Raw genomic sequence first — 17,036 nt, 5'->3', positions numbered from 1 at the left:
CATATTACATGACTTATATCGCAGGATACCCAGGGTCTGTTCCATGCAGTGTATTTAGTTCTGATCGTGGTTTGTAAAATAACCCCAAGTCTATGCAACCCAAAAAGTAACAATCTATGAATGAAATGGAAACCTCAATCTGCAAAGCAGAGCTTCATCCACCTTGGAAGATGATGACTCAGTTTTCCCTTTGTGGTCTGTACCCTGAAGAAGTGGGTATTCACCCACGAAAGCTCATGCTGCAAAACGTCTGTTAGTCTATAAGGTGCCACAGGATTCTTTGCTGCTTCTACAGAACCAGACTAACACGGCTACCCCTCTGATACTGTACCCTGAAAGTCCATCAGAAATGGCAGAAAGCCTCAGCTCTTTTGAATGGGATAATGCTACATCCACCTGCATAAAAACAAGCTTGTTAATCAAACTGAGATGGAAAGGTAGCCCAGCATCCTACTGTCAGCCACACCTCTCAGCAATTATCTGAACATTCATTGCCATAATGTCAATTATTTCATTGCAACTAAAATGTTCCTAACCCTCCCATATTGAAAAGACCAGCGCGATCATCTAGTCGTAGCATACAGCCACCCAGCATATCCTAGTTGTGGTGAGTTTTTGCCAGCAAACTCCTTTTCCCAGTAAAACCAACAGCAAACAAGACTCGGTGTAACGGGGTACTAGGCTTAAGGCCAGAGGAGGTAGTTTGGGAGGCCAGTTACCCTATTCCATGTGTTCAGGGGAAATGGATGAGGGTCAGAAAAATGATTGAAGCCGTCACTGGGGCAGAGGAAGAAGTCCCAGGCAGCAGTTAGTGTCTGGGAGAGGGAAGGTATAGGGCCATCCCAGAGCATTGTCCCTTTAACAGCCAAAGACCAGGAGCCTTCCAGAGGGGTGAGGCAAGGCTCTCCTCTCTCCCAGCCAGCACAGACAGAGGTTTGGGGTTATTCGACTCACCTAGGGAGGATCAAGAGACTGGGTAGTTGACTTGGGTGAGTGAATGAAAAGGAGACTCCATGCCCAGTCACAGGGGAACTGCTGGGAGAGCCCAGGGAGAGGAGGAAGTCAGCCAGGCCACAGTCCCCTAGCAGCAGAGCTGTGAAGCACCCTACCCCCGAGGGGGGAGTTTACAGGCTCAGAGGCTAGTACAGGGAATGCACAGACCTCCACGAAGGAGGGCTATGAAGAACCTGGACTTGAAGGGAGAGTTTATGGACCTGGAATTCCAGGGCTAGAAGCATCCAGCCCCAAGACGGAAGGCTGTGAAACCCTGAATCTAAAAGGAGAATTGATGAATGAGAATAAACTAGTCCTAATGGAGGGAGAATATTGTTGTTACAGACTGGGTACAAGTGCATTATTCTTGGTCCTTGGGAGAGAGGGGTGGGGGAAACGGAGGCAAGATGCCTCCAGGGCCATTCCAGGCCATGGGGCAGTGCTCTGGGGACAGCACCTAACCACGGAGACGCTAATAAATGTTGAATCGTTTTTGTTCAACCACTACAATCTTCTTTTCCTACATTATCATCATGTCCCTCTCCTTGAAGCCCTCCATTGGCTTCCCCTTTCATTCTGCAACTAGTTCAGGCTTCTTGACCACACATTCAAGGTGGGCTGTGTGACTCTGGCCATCTCTCATTCCTGCCATTGTACAACTCTGCACTTACTTCCAACCGGCCAGGGACAGCTATGGAGCAGCCAGCTGGCTTGGGGCAATCTCGCGTCCCTGAAATTTTGTCTGAAATGTTTGGGTTAGAGTTACTTGTAGCTTTGAATCACATGGAAACACATTGGGAGTGGGAAAACGTCTGTCTGAAATGTTGTGTGGAGGAAATTACAAGAAGTGATGCAGTGGCCACGTTTGATATTTTTACCGTTTGTGGGCAGGGAGAGGGAGAGAAGTATGTTATGCTACAGGATGTTTCTGGTACTTCCTTCCTTCTCCCAAAATTCACCCAGTCAGCACCCACTTGTAATCACCAGTCCATCCGGCTGTTGGGCGGATCACAACTCTCCCCCATATAATGAATGAGAGTAGCGTCAAATCAAGGGCAGTAATTTCGCCAGCTTGTGGTGCACGCAATGGTAATTAGGCCCCAGGAAAGAGGACACAGATTAGCATAACTCAGCAGAGAATGCGAACAGCAGGGAGCTTAGACAAGGACATAGGTACCTGCTGTATGCACACAGCAGCAGTCGAAGGACCAATCTGTTCCCCTCGGCCCGTTACCGCATTGTGTACCAAAGGCATTGCTGAGTATGACCTACATGCAGTGTACAGTTGGGGAAATGCTGATGCCCCAAGGAAAATATAAACATAGATTCATAGAATTTAAGGCCAGACGGACTATTAATCATCTAGTCCGACCTTCATAACACAGGCCAGAGTTTCACCTAGTTACCCCTGCGATGAACGCAATCACTTGTGTTCAACTAAAGCATCTTCCAGAAAGGATCCAGTCTGGATTTGAAGACATCAAGAGATGGAGAAGCCACCAGTGTCCTTGGGCATTTGTTCCAAGGGTTAATCACCCTCCTGATCAGGCATTTGTCCCAAATTTCCAGTTTGAATTTTTCTGGCTTTGGTTTCCAGACATTGGTTCTTGTTTTGCCTTTCTCCAGAGGCAAAGACTCAGCAGGTCCAGCAGCATGAATTAGAACTTTTCATCCTGGGTGCTAACAACAATTATTTCTTATTGTGGTAAATGTGGAGGCAAAATTACTGGCCCATACAGTGACCAGGCATTCTCCCCAGAGCCCCTTCTTTAGAGCCGGACACAATTTTCTCCTGCACCCTTGTGATTCCCAGACTGTTTATTACTCTCCTTTCAGCCTTTTGAAGAATTCTCTGGATCTCCTGGATCATTCTTGCCCTGCTTCCAGCACTAGGTATGGAATTTGTTTTTAATGCAACACTCAACTTCAGTGTAATCAAGCCAGTTAAAAGAGCATGTAATTAATTAGCCCTCCCCATAGCAAAACCACATGGCCAGCTGTGGTCGTGATGATGGGGAACTTCAACAGCTTTAGGGCTCACTTTGGCTTTTACCCTGACAACCAGAGCCTCGTAGGCCCCTCAGAGCCTCATCCCTTCAGCAGACCCTGCGACAGAGGCTCCCCTGTTGGAGTAATGCCTTTTGGGGGAAGGGAGAATTGGGGACACTTGGTCATGGTTGTATGAAACATTTCTGCAAATTATTTAATGAGCTATTTTGCATATCTATAAAGTGTATATAGTTATATGTATGGATTTAGTGCTGGTGCAGACATGGGCTTGATAGCTCTGGGAATTGAGTACTTTGTTTATCTACTGGACCGCAGCAGGACAAGCTTCCCACTCTGTGAACATGCCTGAATCTCGATCTGCGGGTTGGACATCCATCACGAGTCGCTTGTTCTCCGTGCCCCTCTCATTTTTCAGCTCTGCCACATCTGCCACTTCATGCAAAGCTTGGTGGTGAGCTTGTGATGGGGGTTCTGGAACGGAGATTGGTGGAGTTCAGTGATCACACAGTGCTTGCAAGAGCTTGGCTTTAATATGAGTCTAGTTCCTCAACTGGCTGTGCATAACAATAACAAAAGCTTCCCTGTACCACACCCAGACTCTGTCTGGGAAACTCCGGCCTTAAGACTCACCCAACTAAGATAGGGCCACCAACCATACGTTAGATGGGATATGGGACCAGCCTTCAGTCTCTCTGGAGCTTGACGAGTCAGGCAGACAGGCTCTGTAACCCATTACCAAGGTTCTCCCAGATTCTTAACTGGAGAGGGTGCCATGGAGAAAGAGATATAGATTACAAATAAAAGTTCTACTCTACAAGAACAATCAGGTTGCAAAGTCAAGTATTCAAAAGTCAGGAAATGTCAGAATTAATGTTACCAATGCACCTTTATTCTGCATCCTCATGCATAGGCTTTATGACAGTCTTTAGTTACACGATCACATATTATTTATTTCTGCATGGATTGTTAGGATTTGAACTCAGGACCTTCGAAACCATAGCACAGACCTTTACTATTTGCACTAAAAGAGTAACTGGAAACACGAATGGGTTGTTCTTCTGTCCTGACACACACTTTGCCAGTGTGTGACGCTGCTAGACAGTCGTATAATGTTGGGTCTCCAGATTCCTGGGTTCTGTTCCTGGCTGTGGGAGTAGTACGTTAGAAAAGGCCAGGACCGTCCAGGTGTGCCTCTCCTGGTCAGAGCATGCACCCCACTGCCTCCTTGCCAGCATGACCCTGTCTGCTGGTTTCCTAGTAGGTACCTCACAGCTGCATTTCAAGCAGCTCTGTGTTTTTAATGTATTCCTTCTCTCCCTTATCCCTGCCCTGGCTCCTCAGGTCTTTGGTTGCTTTTTATCTAGACCCTCCCTGACAGGTGTTTGTCTAAAAACAGGTTAGACAAACACTTGATCTAGGTAATACTTAGCCCTGCCTTGAGTGCAGGGGGCTAGACGACCTCTCAAGGTCCCTTCCTGTCCTACCGATCTCTGATTCCTGGGTGCAGGTCTCAGTTTCGCCCAATCAGTTCAAAATACTGTCCTCCCATTCTGGGATTACCGTAGTCTTTTCCGTGTTCCTGTCAGTGCCTGTGACAGGGCACTATGAGTAGCAGCACCGAGGTTGCTGCAGCACTGGGGAGAGCGCAGGGTTAAAGGGAACCAATTAGCCAGTGGGTGTTGGGGATTTCGGACCCGTGGGTGGCACTTACTGGCTTAGTGAGGCAATTGGCTCAGTCATAAGTGGGAGGAGGAGGAAGCAGGGGGAAGCTCAGAGGCTGAGCCCAGGCTGAGGCGAGACGCTGTGGGAGCAGCTCTTGCTGTAAGCCGGCAGTGTGTTCTGTTCTGCTTTGTACGTGATGAATAAATCACACACCCTAACCTGGTGTGTGTGGGGGGGGGGTAAGAGAGCAAAAACCAGGCCCGGCGCCGTGGCCCACTGGGCAGTGACAGAGCCGCCCTGGGACGCTGCTCTGGGGCGCAGCAGGGGCTAGGGCAGAGGTTTTCAAACTGGGGGGCGCCCCCTAGGGGCCATGCAGAAACGTTCGGGGAGCGAGTGATGACGCCCCGGGGCTGGGGCTCTGGCCCTGGGGCTGGGAGACAGGGCTCGGGCTCTGGCGGGGTTCAGGGCGGGAGCGCACCTCCACCCCCGACTCCCCTCAGCAGGCCACCCGGCCCGTGGGGCCGTGTCAACGCCTCTTGCCCAGCGCTGGCTCTGGCCCCCTGGGACCGTTGCAGGCACCTCCCCACTCGCATTTTCAGGGTGGGGCAGGGGCAGGTATTGGGCGGGTGCAACCAAAATTGTAAATCAAAGGGGGGAGCGGGGAGTTCGGCTCAAAAAGTTTGAAAATTGCTGGGTTAGAGCTTGTGCCTCTGTGCTCCCCAGGCCGCCCTTTGTGGTGGGCCTCATGCTGCTTCACACGGGTAGAGCCTTTCTCCAGCCCCCTTTCCCGGCTCACGCCGAGCTGCCTGTATTCACCAGGCCCTTCCCAAGGGGGAGGTGATGGGGCTTGACCCCCGTCACCTGAAAGACAAGGGAAAGGACCCAGTTAGTCATGCTGTGCACCTGGGGGAGGCACTAATCACCTCCTGGATCGCAGACTGATCCCGTCTCCCAGCAAAGCGCACACCTTTTTACAGGGAATCTCTCTCTCTCTCTGCTTTTGCCCTTCGGGCTGGTGTAATATGGGGGTTTTGCCCATCTCAGAGCATGAGGAGGTGGGACGGTGCTCTGAATTTAGGGCAGGGGACAAGCTCGCTCATCTGAGAAATCCTATAGTTAATTGGAGGGGAAGGACCAAGCTCCCCGACTCTAGGACTGGACAGAGAGCCTCACTGCCCATATCCAGTGTCATCAACCCCAAGTGGTCAAAATACACGAGTTGGACACCCAAAAATAATACAGTGGAGTTCTGTTTCTTTGCTTGCTAGATCTGAACCCTTTAGGAGGCCTTCGGCTCATGTTTGCAAGCTTTTCTCCATAACTACAGTGACAAGAAACTTGTGTGGTTTTTTTGTTTTGTTTTGGTTTTTCAAATGGAAGCTCAGACTTTCGCAACTTCCCATGACTCCTGGAGCTGACGCTGCCAGAATAACACCAAATATCACAAGAGTTCATAGAATCATAGAAGACTAGGGTAGGAAGAGACCTCAGGAGGTATCTAGTCCAATCCCCTGCTCAAAGCAGGACCAACCCCAATTAAATCACCGCAGCCAGGGCTTTGTCAAACTGGGCCTTAAAAACCTCTAAGGAGGGAGATTCCACCACCACCCTGGGGAACCCATTCCAGTGCTTCACCGCCCTCCCAGTGCTCCTTGTTCTGTCATCTGCCACCACTGAGAACAGCCGAGCTCCATCCTCTTTGGAACCCCCTTCAGGTAGCTGAAGGCTGCTATCAAATCCCTCCTCACTCTTCTCTTCTGCAGACTAGACCAGCCCACTCTGCCTGTCTCTCAACACAAGGGCTGCCAACGTTGTATATCAAAAATGAGGGACTGTTTTCTTAGCACCCGACCCTCCTCCTGATATCAATTTAATAATAATAATAATAATCAGCACTCCCCTACCTTCGCCAGGGATATTCCTTGCTGCTTTTTTCAGCACTCAGAAACTCCTGATCTTGTTGTATAGCAATGGGAAAAATGAGATGTCCCTTGTAATAAGGGGGTTTTCAGGGCAGCTGGCCTGTATGGCTCTGGCTTCCCCTTCCCTCTCCAGCTGCCCCTGGTGCCTGGCAAAAACCTACTGTGCCCCTGCCTGACAGTGGGCACCGCTCCGCCGGCGCGGCAGGGCAGGTGGGAGGCACACAAGGGTTCCCGCCCTGCCAGCGGAGCTCTGCCCCAGACCCTGCCGTGGAGCCAGGGCCTAGGCCTGGCCGGAGCACCGGCCTCCCCCATTCCCAAGCGGGGCGCAGTGCCCCGGGGAGCCCGGCCAGCTGGCTGGGAGGGGCCCTGAGCCAGCCCTGTCAGGTAATGGGGGTTTGGGGAGGGGAGAGGAGATACTGGGCCTAGCTGAGAGGCCGGCCCAGGCGGGGAAGGGCTGAGGGGAGCGAGCTGCCCGTCCCCTCCCCAACTGTGGCGTTGCGGGATAGGCTTTGCCTTGCCAATGGCCCTGATTTTGCCCCATCCTCACACTGTGGCCCTGAGGGTGAATCTGGGTCTGTGGCACTTTGGAGTTACTGGGGAAAAGGGGGTAAGCGGGCGGTTGTCAGCATGAGGTCTCATACCGAGAGGATCTCTGTGCAGTAACCCAGAGGGGGCTTTCTCTGAGGAGCCTAGGCCCACGGCACACCCAAGCTGCTCCGGGACATTACAGGAGCTGCAGCTGCTGCTCAGAGTCAGATTCCCCATCTGATCCTTGTGCACTCGTGTTCAACTGCTTCATTTGCCTCCGAAATAAACTCAGCGGGTCCCAGAGGTTCATTGTCCTCACACCGACCGAGCTGCCAGGCTTGGGTTGCGACTGCAGCAGGGGAGGGACGGCTTTGGGTAAAACACCTGTTTGAACTGGAGCGTGAGGGAAGAAGATCGATAGTGGTATTTCCGTTTGTCTTAGGTCTGTTAGGGTTTAGTGTGGGGCCTGACCTGAGGGGAGGAGGCTGGGTAACAGGTTCTGTGGGTTACCGCATCCAGACAGTAAGGGGGTATAACTGGAGCAGTAAATGGAAAGTAACTTTCTCCATTCCCTTTGAAGCCTTCCTGAAGTGATTTTCAAAGCAAGCCCCCTTGGAGAGCTAAGCCGCGCTGTGAATTGGAAATTCAGATTCTTTAAAGCTCCCTGAGAATTAATTTCCACCTTCTATTAGCACCAAGTTTAGAGGTCAAAGTCTCAGGTGAGTAGCGAGCCCCTTCTCTATCCTGAGACGAGAGGAGCTAAGGAGCAGTTTGATAACCTTGCGTAGCACTTCCAAATGCTCAGGCGTCTAGTACAGACGCAGGAGCAGGAGCCATCACGGCATATTACAAAATGTGCTGCTTCTGAGCAAGTGATATTCTGGGGAGGGCGAGGTACAGTGCTCAGAAAAATGCAGGGCATGTGGGAAAAACCCTAACTAAATAGGCCCTCTGCTAAAAATAATAATAATAAAAAAAAAATGTGCGGCTCTTCCCGGACCTTCCTCTTTTCCAAAATTCTGCTCTGTAATCAACTGCATTGAGGGTTTGTACATGAAGATAGTTAGAATTATTCCTCTCTTTCCCATTGGTGTGACACTTCCTTGTCACCAGTGCTCAGGTGCATGCGTGTTTTTGGAGGCCAGCTTAGCAGAGGACACATTTTTATTTTTGTTCCATGCCCAGGACTATATAATAAAATCCAGAGACCAGTTAATTCTCTAAAGAGACAATGTGGCACTGGTACCTTTCTCTCACTAAAACAACGAGGAGTTCCGTGGCACCTTAAAGACTAACAGATTTATTTGGGCAGAAGCTTTTGTGGGTAAAAAAAACCCCACTTCTTCTGTGATTCATCTGAAGAAGTGGTTTTTCACCCATGAAAGCTTATGCCCAAATAAATCGGTTAGTCTTTAAGGTGCCATGGGACTCCTTGCTGTTTTTGTGGATACAGACTAACACGGCTGCCCCTCTGAAACTTTCTCTCACTGTTACTGAGGTAAAAGAGCTCATTTAGTGGCCAGATATGCACGGTGAAGGGAGCCCTAGACACCCTCTCTTTGCTATTTTCTTGCTAATCTACAGGAAATGGCTTAAATCAGATCTTGCATGAATTGCCTGCTGTGCGAAGTGTGGTTTGGAAGTTAGATGTGTAAGTGGGGCTCTGAGGGGAGCGGTGTGAAAGTGGAGTCAGTGGGTCGCCCAGAAAAGGAAGGAGGTATTTAAACAGTGTGCTGTACTCTGGTCTCCTTTGCTGTGCAAATGAACTTTTGCCAAAGTCCTTTTGGTTCAATGGACTGAAGCCCCCTGGCCACAGGTTCAGGGATGACTGTGCCCTTTGGGCCAATCCTCACCTGGTGTAAATAGTATAGTTCCATTTGTGACAATGAAGCTACACAGATTTATGCCAGACCAGGATCTGGCCCTTCATCTTTTATTCTACAAGAGAGACTGACTCCATAAGAACATAAGAACGGCCGTACTGGGTCAGACCAAAGGTCCATCTAGCCCAGTATCTGTCTACCGACAGTGGCCAATGCCAGGTGCCCCAGAGGGAGTGAACCTAACAGGTAATGATCAAGTGATCTCTCTCCTGCCGTCCATCTCCATCCTCTGACGAACAGAGGCTAGGAACACCATTCTTACCCATCCTGGCTAATAGCCATTTATGGACTTAGCCACCATGAATTTATCCAGTCCCCTTTTAAACATTGTTATAGTCCTGGCCTTCACAACCTCCTCAGGTAAGGAGTTCCACAAGTTGACTGTGCGCTGTGTGAAGAACAACTTCCTTTTATTTGTTTTAAACCTGCTGCCTATTAATTTCATTTGGTGACCCCTAGTTCTTGTATTAAAAGCAGTCTGAGCTCCCACCAGCTCAGGGAAGATATTAAAGATCCCAGGGCACTTTTTGTGAGAACATGAGTTGGTTCTGGCATCAGGGTGTCATCAGGAGGAGGGAGAAAACTTGTTCACCTGAGCCTCTAAGGATAGAACAAGAAGCAATGGGCTTAAACTGCAGCAAGGGAGGTTTAGGTTGGACATTAGGAAAAAGTTCCTAACTCTCAGGGTGGTTAAACGCTGGAATAAATTGCCTAGGGAGGTTGTGGAATCTCCATCTCTGGAGATATTTAAGTGTAGGTTAGATAAATGTCTATCAGGGATGGTCTAGACAGTATTTGGTCCTGCCATGAGGGCAGGGGACTGGACTCGATGACCTCTCGAGGTCCCTTCCAGTCCTAGAGTCTATGAATCCTTTGTCAAATTCCTCCTCCCCCTGGACATAAATATTCAGTGACTGTGGTGCACTGAGCTGTGTGATGTGTTAGCTATAACCTTCCACCCCAGAACCAGCTGCAGTTTAGTGGCAGAGTAATTCTTGTGTATACCTTTTGTGCAGGGCAGGGATGTCTACACATATTCACTGCTGTTACTCCAGTTTTACACCATTGTTGTAGTGTGGTGATCCCAGGCCCTTTGCAGTAGGTATTGGAGTGTGTTTTGTGCATTACTATTGTTCAGAATCCCTGATGCCAGCAAGGGGCAGTGAGAATCCTGGGCATCAGTGAGAGGTGTACTGATAGCCTTGGCCAGATGTGCTGGTTTGAGTCTCGGACAATGGCATTTTTTCTTCACTTAAATGTCCTAGTTTTATTTTAAATAGCGGTGAGTGCACTGACAGGTCATCAGCCTGAGGAAGTCAGTTTGTGCAACAAAACATCCGGCATGGCTGAGAACAAATCAGACTAGAATTAAACATGACAGGGAGGCCTTTTAAATTCTAGCCAGTAACAATAACCGCATGTCTGTAGAACCAAGTCTCATGTTGTTCCTTGGCACGTTTGTTGGTATCTAGCATTAAATATCAAGGTGCATCTGCTAGCACATTTCTGAATGGGAGATTTTTAAGTTCTGAAAATGAGTCTGGGTAACTGAATATGCATGGGAATTTCCCCCAGGGATCAGGATCACACCTTCTAAGACAAAACTTGGGGGGTGGGATAGCTCAGTGATAGCATTGGCCTGCTAAACCCAGGGTTATAAGTTCAATCCTTGAGGGGGCCATTTAGGGATCTGGGGCAAAAATTGGTCCTGCTAGTGAAGGCAGGGGGCTGGACTCAATGACCTTTCAAGGTCCCTTCCAGTTCTAGGAGATTGGTATATCTCCAATTATTACCTTTTTATTACCTTTAAAACAATGTTGCCTGTTGAGGATACTCTCCAACCTTCATAATGGATAGATCTCAGTAAATGATCAACTTGAATAGTCAGGGTTATGGGTTCTTACGCTCCCCCCAGTTCAACAGAACACTGGGTCTGGCTCATGTCATGGATGCCTGCAGGATCCTTCTCTTCTGAGGCATTTAATCCTTACGTGTGAGCGGTTTGTGTCTTAACCAGCCCCTTTGAATTGATATTTGTTTCTGGCTGCTCCAGTCTATGTTTAGGCCTGTGCCCACCTTCATCCAAAGTGCTTTCCTTGCTGGGCACTCAAAGGGGGTGGTGTGTGTGTATTGTAAATTGCTATATATTAATAACTGATAGTGGCATGGCTTTGCATGGCATGTTCCAGAGACTAAAATAGACATGGTTCTTGCCCCAAAGACACTTTTGGAGCTAAAGGGTTCCTTGTTGGTGGAGCGTTAGAGTTTGTATTTCATAGAATCGGAGGATTAGGAGGGACCGCCAGGGTCATCTAGTTTAACCCCGTGCCAAGATGTAGGATTTGTTGTGTCTCAACCATCCAAGACAGATGGCTCCACCTCTTCTTGAAAACCTCCAGTGAAGGAGATTCCATGACTTCCCTGGGCAGTTTGTTCCATTGTCCTACTGTTCTGACAGGTAGGAAGTGTTTCCTGAGATTTAACCTAAATCTGCTGTGCTGTAGTTTGAACCCATTGCCTCTTGTCCTGCCCCCTATGGGAAGAGAGAACAACTTTTCTCCATCTTTCTGATGGCAGCCTTTCAAGTATCTGAAGACAGATCTCATGTCTCCCCTTAATCCCCTCTTTTCCAAACTAAACATACCCAGTTCCTTCAGCCTTTGCTCATATGGCTTGAATTCCATCCCTCTGATCATCCTTGTCACTCGCCTCTGGATCCTTTCCAGTTTCTCTACGTCCTTTGTATACAGCAGGGACCAAAACTGGCCACAGAACTCCAGCTGAGGCCTAACCAGCCCAAGTAGAGCGGTACTGTCACCTCCTGTGACTTTCATGCTTTGCCTCTGTTAATGCAACCTAAAAGTGCATTTGCAACAGTATTGCATTGTTGACCCATGCTGAGGTTGTAAAGATCCACCACAACTCCCAGATCCTTCTCAGCAGTGCTGCTGCCAAGCCAGTTCACCCCCTCTGTGTTTGTGCATTTGCTTTCTCTCCCCTAAGTGCAGCACCTCACATTTGTCTTTGTTGAATTTCATTGTATCTATAGCCCAGTTCTCCATTTTATCAAGATCCCTTTGAATTTTAGTTCTATCCTCCAAAGTGTTTGAAATCTTCCTTCGCCCCCCGCCAGACTTTGTGTCATCTGCAGATTTGATCAGGATGTTCTCTACACCTACATCCAGGTCATTAACAAGGTTGCTCAATAACACCAGACCCAGAGCAGATCCCTGTGGAACCCCACTTGAGACCTCCTTCCTAGCTGACATCATGCCATTCATAGTTACTCTTTGTTTGCAGTTTAACCAGTTATGTATCCACTTAATGGTAGTTCTACTCACCCCACATTTCTCCAGCTTACTTATGAGAATGTCCAAACACTTCGGGGGAATGGAGAGTTATTTAAATGGAGTATATCAGCTGATGAGCAGCGAGCTCATGAGTCAGTGACTCCCCGCATTCCTTCTGAGTCAGGGCGACTGTCTGAGCAAAGAACCTCTGTGTTTCCAGAGCCTGTTGCCTAACGTGAAATACACCAATGGTGTGAAATACTGAAGAACACACCTGTGCTTTAGCATCACTCCTTCAGTTAGGGAGGCTTTGTCCACCCACTTGGACCAGCACGAGGGCTGGATCATGGTTTAGTTCTGCACTTGCAGCCATCCACCATTGTTGGGTGGAGTCCCCTTGTGATAGGGAGCATAGGGCCGTGGCGCTGGCAGAGCCAGGAGCACTGAGAAATCTTGTCAGAGGCCCCTACTGACCTCTTCTCCTGGCAAGTGCATTACACTGCAAACACTGACAGTGGTGGGCCCCTAGTATAGCAAAAGGTTTGTAAAGCCGGAACTGAAACTGAACGCACGTGGTCAGTAATCGGCACACCAACGAAGAAACAACATTCAGTGCAGATAAGAAAAATAAATCTCTGGCACCATCAGCACAGCAGAAACCGAAGGCAAAGCCAGGAGTGAGGGAGAGGCCAGATCTGTCAGTTCCCTTCCCTGCAAAATACACTTTTTAATCTCCTCTGCTTGGGAGCTTCTGGAGATAAGGCTAGGAGGAAGAAAAGGAGAAAATGAGCGATGTGGGCGGCTCTGGCAAAATGAGTTTCCATTAAACAGCAGCCTTTGTCCTGCCTTTTGCCTCAATTCTTGCAATTAAAGCGAACCCTTCCTTTTTAACTGCAAACACAGATCTCTTTCTTGCTGGCTCGTTGGCTCTGATGGTCTGAAATGGTTTAATCTCAGATTGCAGTCATGGCTCCAAATTTTGAGGCTACTGCTAATTTTAAACTGACTTTATTTTTGGTTGTGTTCCCGAAACACTGAAGAAAATAAACAATTGTAATTCTGCAAACTGATCCAGACTTTGTGTGAGAGTTTCCGTACCTGAGTGCCTGATGGCATCGTTTTAAGTGTTTATCTCTGGGAGAGTATAGCATGGTATTGCTAATTTTAACTCCGAATCCAGCAGAGCCGTGGGAACCATTGGTATTTTCCCTTAGAGCAGAGGAGATTGCTCTTTTTAAGAACAAGAAATGGAACCAAGGAGAGAACTGGATGTTGACAAGAGAAGAGCTTTGTTGGCTCATTCGACCAGAGCATACGGCATTTGATAAGTGATTCCCAGCTTTTTAAAAGTATTTTCAGGATGCCTTGAGTCAGCCCTTCCTTAGGCAGTGGAGACTCTGATTCTATTTCAGATACTTATTTGGCTCCCATTACCATAGTAACTAAGCCCACCACAATCTTTAATGTATTTATCCTGACATGCCCCTGCGGGCTTGGGAAGGATCATTATCCCATTTTACAGATGAGGAAACCAAAGCACAAGAGGTGAAGTGACGCACCCAAGGTGTGTCTCGGTCTGCAGCAGAGCTAGGAATAGAATCCAGACACTGTCCTTGGGTTGGTGGTTTGATAAAAAGCCCCCTGTTTTAACGAGTTCACGTTGTTAGGAACATGGAGGAGGAATTTTGTTTGTCTGTGGTTTTTATCATGACACTCTCCCTTTCATTCTTCCCTTCCACTCACTCACTTTCAGGCAGGCGGTGCCAGCGTTTGTAAAGCCGATCGGTGGCTGATCCCTGTCAGTCACACTCAACAAGAAGGTGGTGGGAATATCCCTAGAACAAATGCAAACTCCATAGCTCAGATGAACAGGTGGAGGCGGCATTACTAAAGTGCTGGGGGTTTCAGGAGAGGCGTTGCAGTGTGGCAGTCAGCCATAGACTGTTTTCTAGCCCATGGTTTCATGCTCCCACCCATCACTCTAGAAGCTGGGCATGTTTAACGGAACGCTCTCCCCAGCCACAGCCCCTGCTAAGTCTCCCCTTTCCAGACTCCTCCGCATGGAGAGAGCCTTCAGTCAATCTACTGCCAAAGACTGAAGTGCCAGCGAGACGCTCTCGGGCAGAGGTGGGCAAATTACGGCCCGTGGGCCACATCCAGCCCGTGGGACCGTCCTGCCTGGCCCTTGAGCTCCTGGCCGGGGAGGCTCGCCCCGGCCCCTCCCCTGCTGTCCCCTCTCCCCTGCAGCTATGCCACCGCGCGGGCAGTGCTCTGGGCGGCGGGGCTGCGAGCTCCTGCAGGGCATGGTAAGGGGGCGGGGAGCAGGGGGCTTGGATTAAGGTGCAAGAGGTCCAGGAGGGGGTAGTCAGGGGACAGGGAGCAGGGGGTGGTTGGATGGGGTGGAGGTTCGGGAGGGACACTCAGGGGACGGGGAACGTGGGGGTTGGATAAGTGTGGGCTGTCAGGGGGTGGGGGGTGGATAGGGGTCTGGGCAGTCAGGGAGCAGTGGGGGGTTCCACAGGGTTGGATAAGGGGCGAGGGGTCCCAGGAGGGGGTAGTCAGGGGACAGGGAGCAGGGGGTGGTTGGATGGGGAGGAGGTTCGGGAGGGACACTCAGGGGACGGGGAACGTGGGGGTTGGATAAGTGTGGGCTGTCAGGGGGCGGGGGGTGGATAGGGGTCTGGGCAGTCAGGGAGCAGTGGGGGGTTCCACAGGGTTGGATAAGGGGCGAGGGGTCCCAGGAGGGGCAGTCAGGGGAGAGGGAGCAGGGGGTGGTTGGATGGGGAGGAGGTTCGGGGGGGGGACAGTCGGGGACGGGGAACGGGGAGGTTGGATAAGCGTGGGCTGTCAGGGTGGGGAGGTGGATAGGGGTCTGGGCAGTCAGGGAGCAGGGGGGTGGAGTTCCAGAGGGTTGGATAAGGGGCGGGGGGTCCCAGGAGGGGCAGTCAGGGGACAAGGAGCAGGGAGGGTTGGATGGGTCGGGAGGTTCTGAGGGGGGCAGTCGGGGGTGGGAAGTGAGAGAGGTCGGATGCGGGCGGAGGCCAGGCTGTTCGGGGAGGCACAGCCTTCCCTACCTGGCCCTCCATACAATTTTGCAACCTCGATGTGGCCCTCGGGCCAAAAAGTTCGCCCACCCCTGCTTTAGGGTGAGCAGATGTCTCGATTTTATAGGGACAGTCCTGATATCCAGGGTTTTGTCTTATGTAGACACCAATTGCCCCCCACCCCGTGTCCCGATTTTTCTCCCTTGCTCTCTGGTCACCCTAAGACACTCTGACCTGTGAGTTAATGGTGCCCGGAGGCCTCGCTCAGGTCCAGGCACCATTGTGCTGAGTGCTGTCCAGACCTAAAATAACTGTTGTTTCACTTTTGAAGTTCTCTACTGACGTTGTGGCTTGGGAACCAAACCAGAGTCGGCTGAATGCAGAAGGTTGAGCACAGGATCTCTCCCCCTTGCTGCAACCTGTGTGTACGAGTGAGGTTTTTCAGGTGGTGTTTCTCTTACAAGAAATACAGAGTCCTGTTTCTGGTGCCAGTGGTATTAATACCTGATGTCATACGTGAGTCCAATGATCAATTGCTTTTTATTTACTCAGTGCTACGCGGTGCCTTGTTCCACCCACAGACCCAGGAGCCATGCTGGGTGTTTGTCTCTTGGAGCCTTTATTAACTATGCCAAGCGCCACGGGGACTCACTGTAACTTCTGATCTTGGCTAAGTGTCCCATACAGAGCGTCTCAGCACGGTCTCACCTGCAGCTCCTGGAACGAGCACTTTTCCCTGTTGGGCTTTATACCACGGTTGACGAGTTAGAGAGAAGTTTGGCATTCTGACCTACATGTTTATCTAAGGATTTTAAAAAGAAGCAGTAGCTTTTCATGTGGCACGTAATCACATAGTGCTTTTCTTGGCAAACAACTCCAGATAGAAAAGGAGACACAGAGAACAGCCAGGTAAGTCAATTCTTTTATATGATATAGAAGAAAAATGTAAATCCTCATGTGAGAAGCCCTGAGTTCAAAGCTTTCTATTCAGGTAATTTCCTCTTCAGAATGCGGGTTTCCTCTGCTTCTGTACATGTGAGATGATGAGTGGCATTCGAGCGGCTGTCTGACGTTTATTGGTGATAAGTTTCCTGCAGGTAATGGAACCCTGTTGTTGCAGCTTAATGACGAACTTAATGAATTCAGGCCATTCAAGTGAGGCCTGATCCGAAGCCTGTTGAAGTCAATGGAAAGGCTCCCACTCATCCTCTCTCCATTTATTTTTTCCCTGCGGAGATTAACTTTTGCTTTCTCCGTGTGCTGAAGTCTGAGAGGTCTCTTGCCATCCTTGGCGCTGGCGGCTTCATCTTTATTTTAACAGAGATTAAACTACTGGAACCACTTCACTAGTGATGTGATGGATTCTCCATCAGCTGGAGTCTTTGAATCGTGATAGGATCCCTGTGTAAAGAGCTGCAGTAGCTCAAAGAGAAGTGATGGGCTCAGTGCAGAATTGCTGGGTGACATTCTCTGGCCTATAGGAGGTCAGACTACGTGGTCATAATGGTCCCTTCAGGCCTTAAATTTCCAGGGGAAATGCAGCGGTGCTCATGCAGAAAGCCCGTGGGAGTTTGGCCCGAGTCAGGCCAGCAGGATTAGCTCCTCTCTGTGTTAGATGCAGCAGGTTTTCTGCCCTAACCCTAGAGCATGACTCCGCAGAACTTTTACCTGAGTCTTTCCTCTGAATATTAGCTGAGCCAAGTT

General features: G+C 49.7%; 1 protein-coding gene across 1 annotated transcript in view; it reads left to right on the top strand.

Annotated features, from left to right (window-relative positions):
* The first annotated feature begins 15,994 nt into the window (after positions 1-15,994).
* Positions 15,995-17,036, top strand: part of LOC123372626 (phospholipid-transporting ATPase ID-like) — a 119,972-nt gene continuing 118,930 nt past the window's right edge. The window contains exon 1 of the mRNA XM_045020859.1: positions 15,995-16,241. The gene's annotated coding sequence lies outside the window, so the exon portion shown is untranslated. The remainder of the gene's footprint in view (positions 16,242-17,036) is intronic.

This window comes from Mauremys mutica, chromosome 6 (genome assembly GCF_020497125.1).
Source record: "Mauremys mutica isolate MM-2020 ecotype Southern chromosome 6, ASM2049712v1, whole genome shotgun sequence".
In the NCBI taxonomy this organism is placed as follows: Eukaryota; Metazoa; Chordata; order Testudines; family Geoemydidae; genus Mauremys; species Mauremys mutica.
The sequence above is the reverse complement of the archived record's forward strand: the minus strand, read 5'-3'. Positions and strand labels throughout refer to the sequence as shown.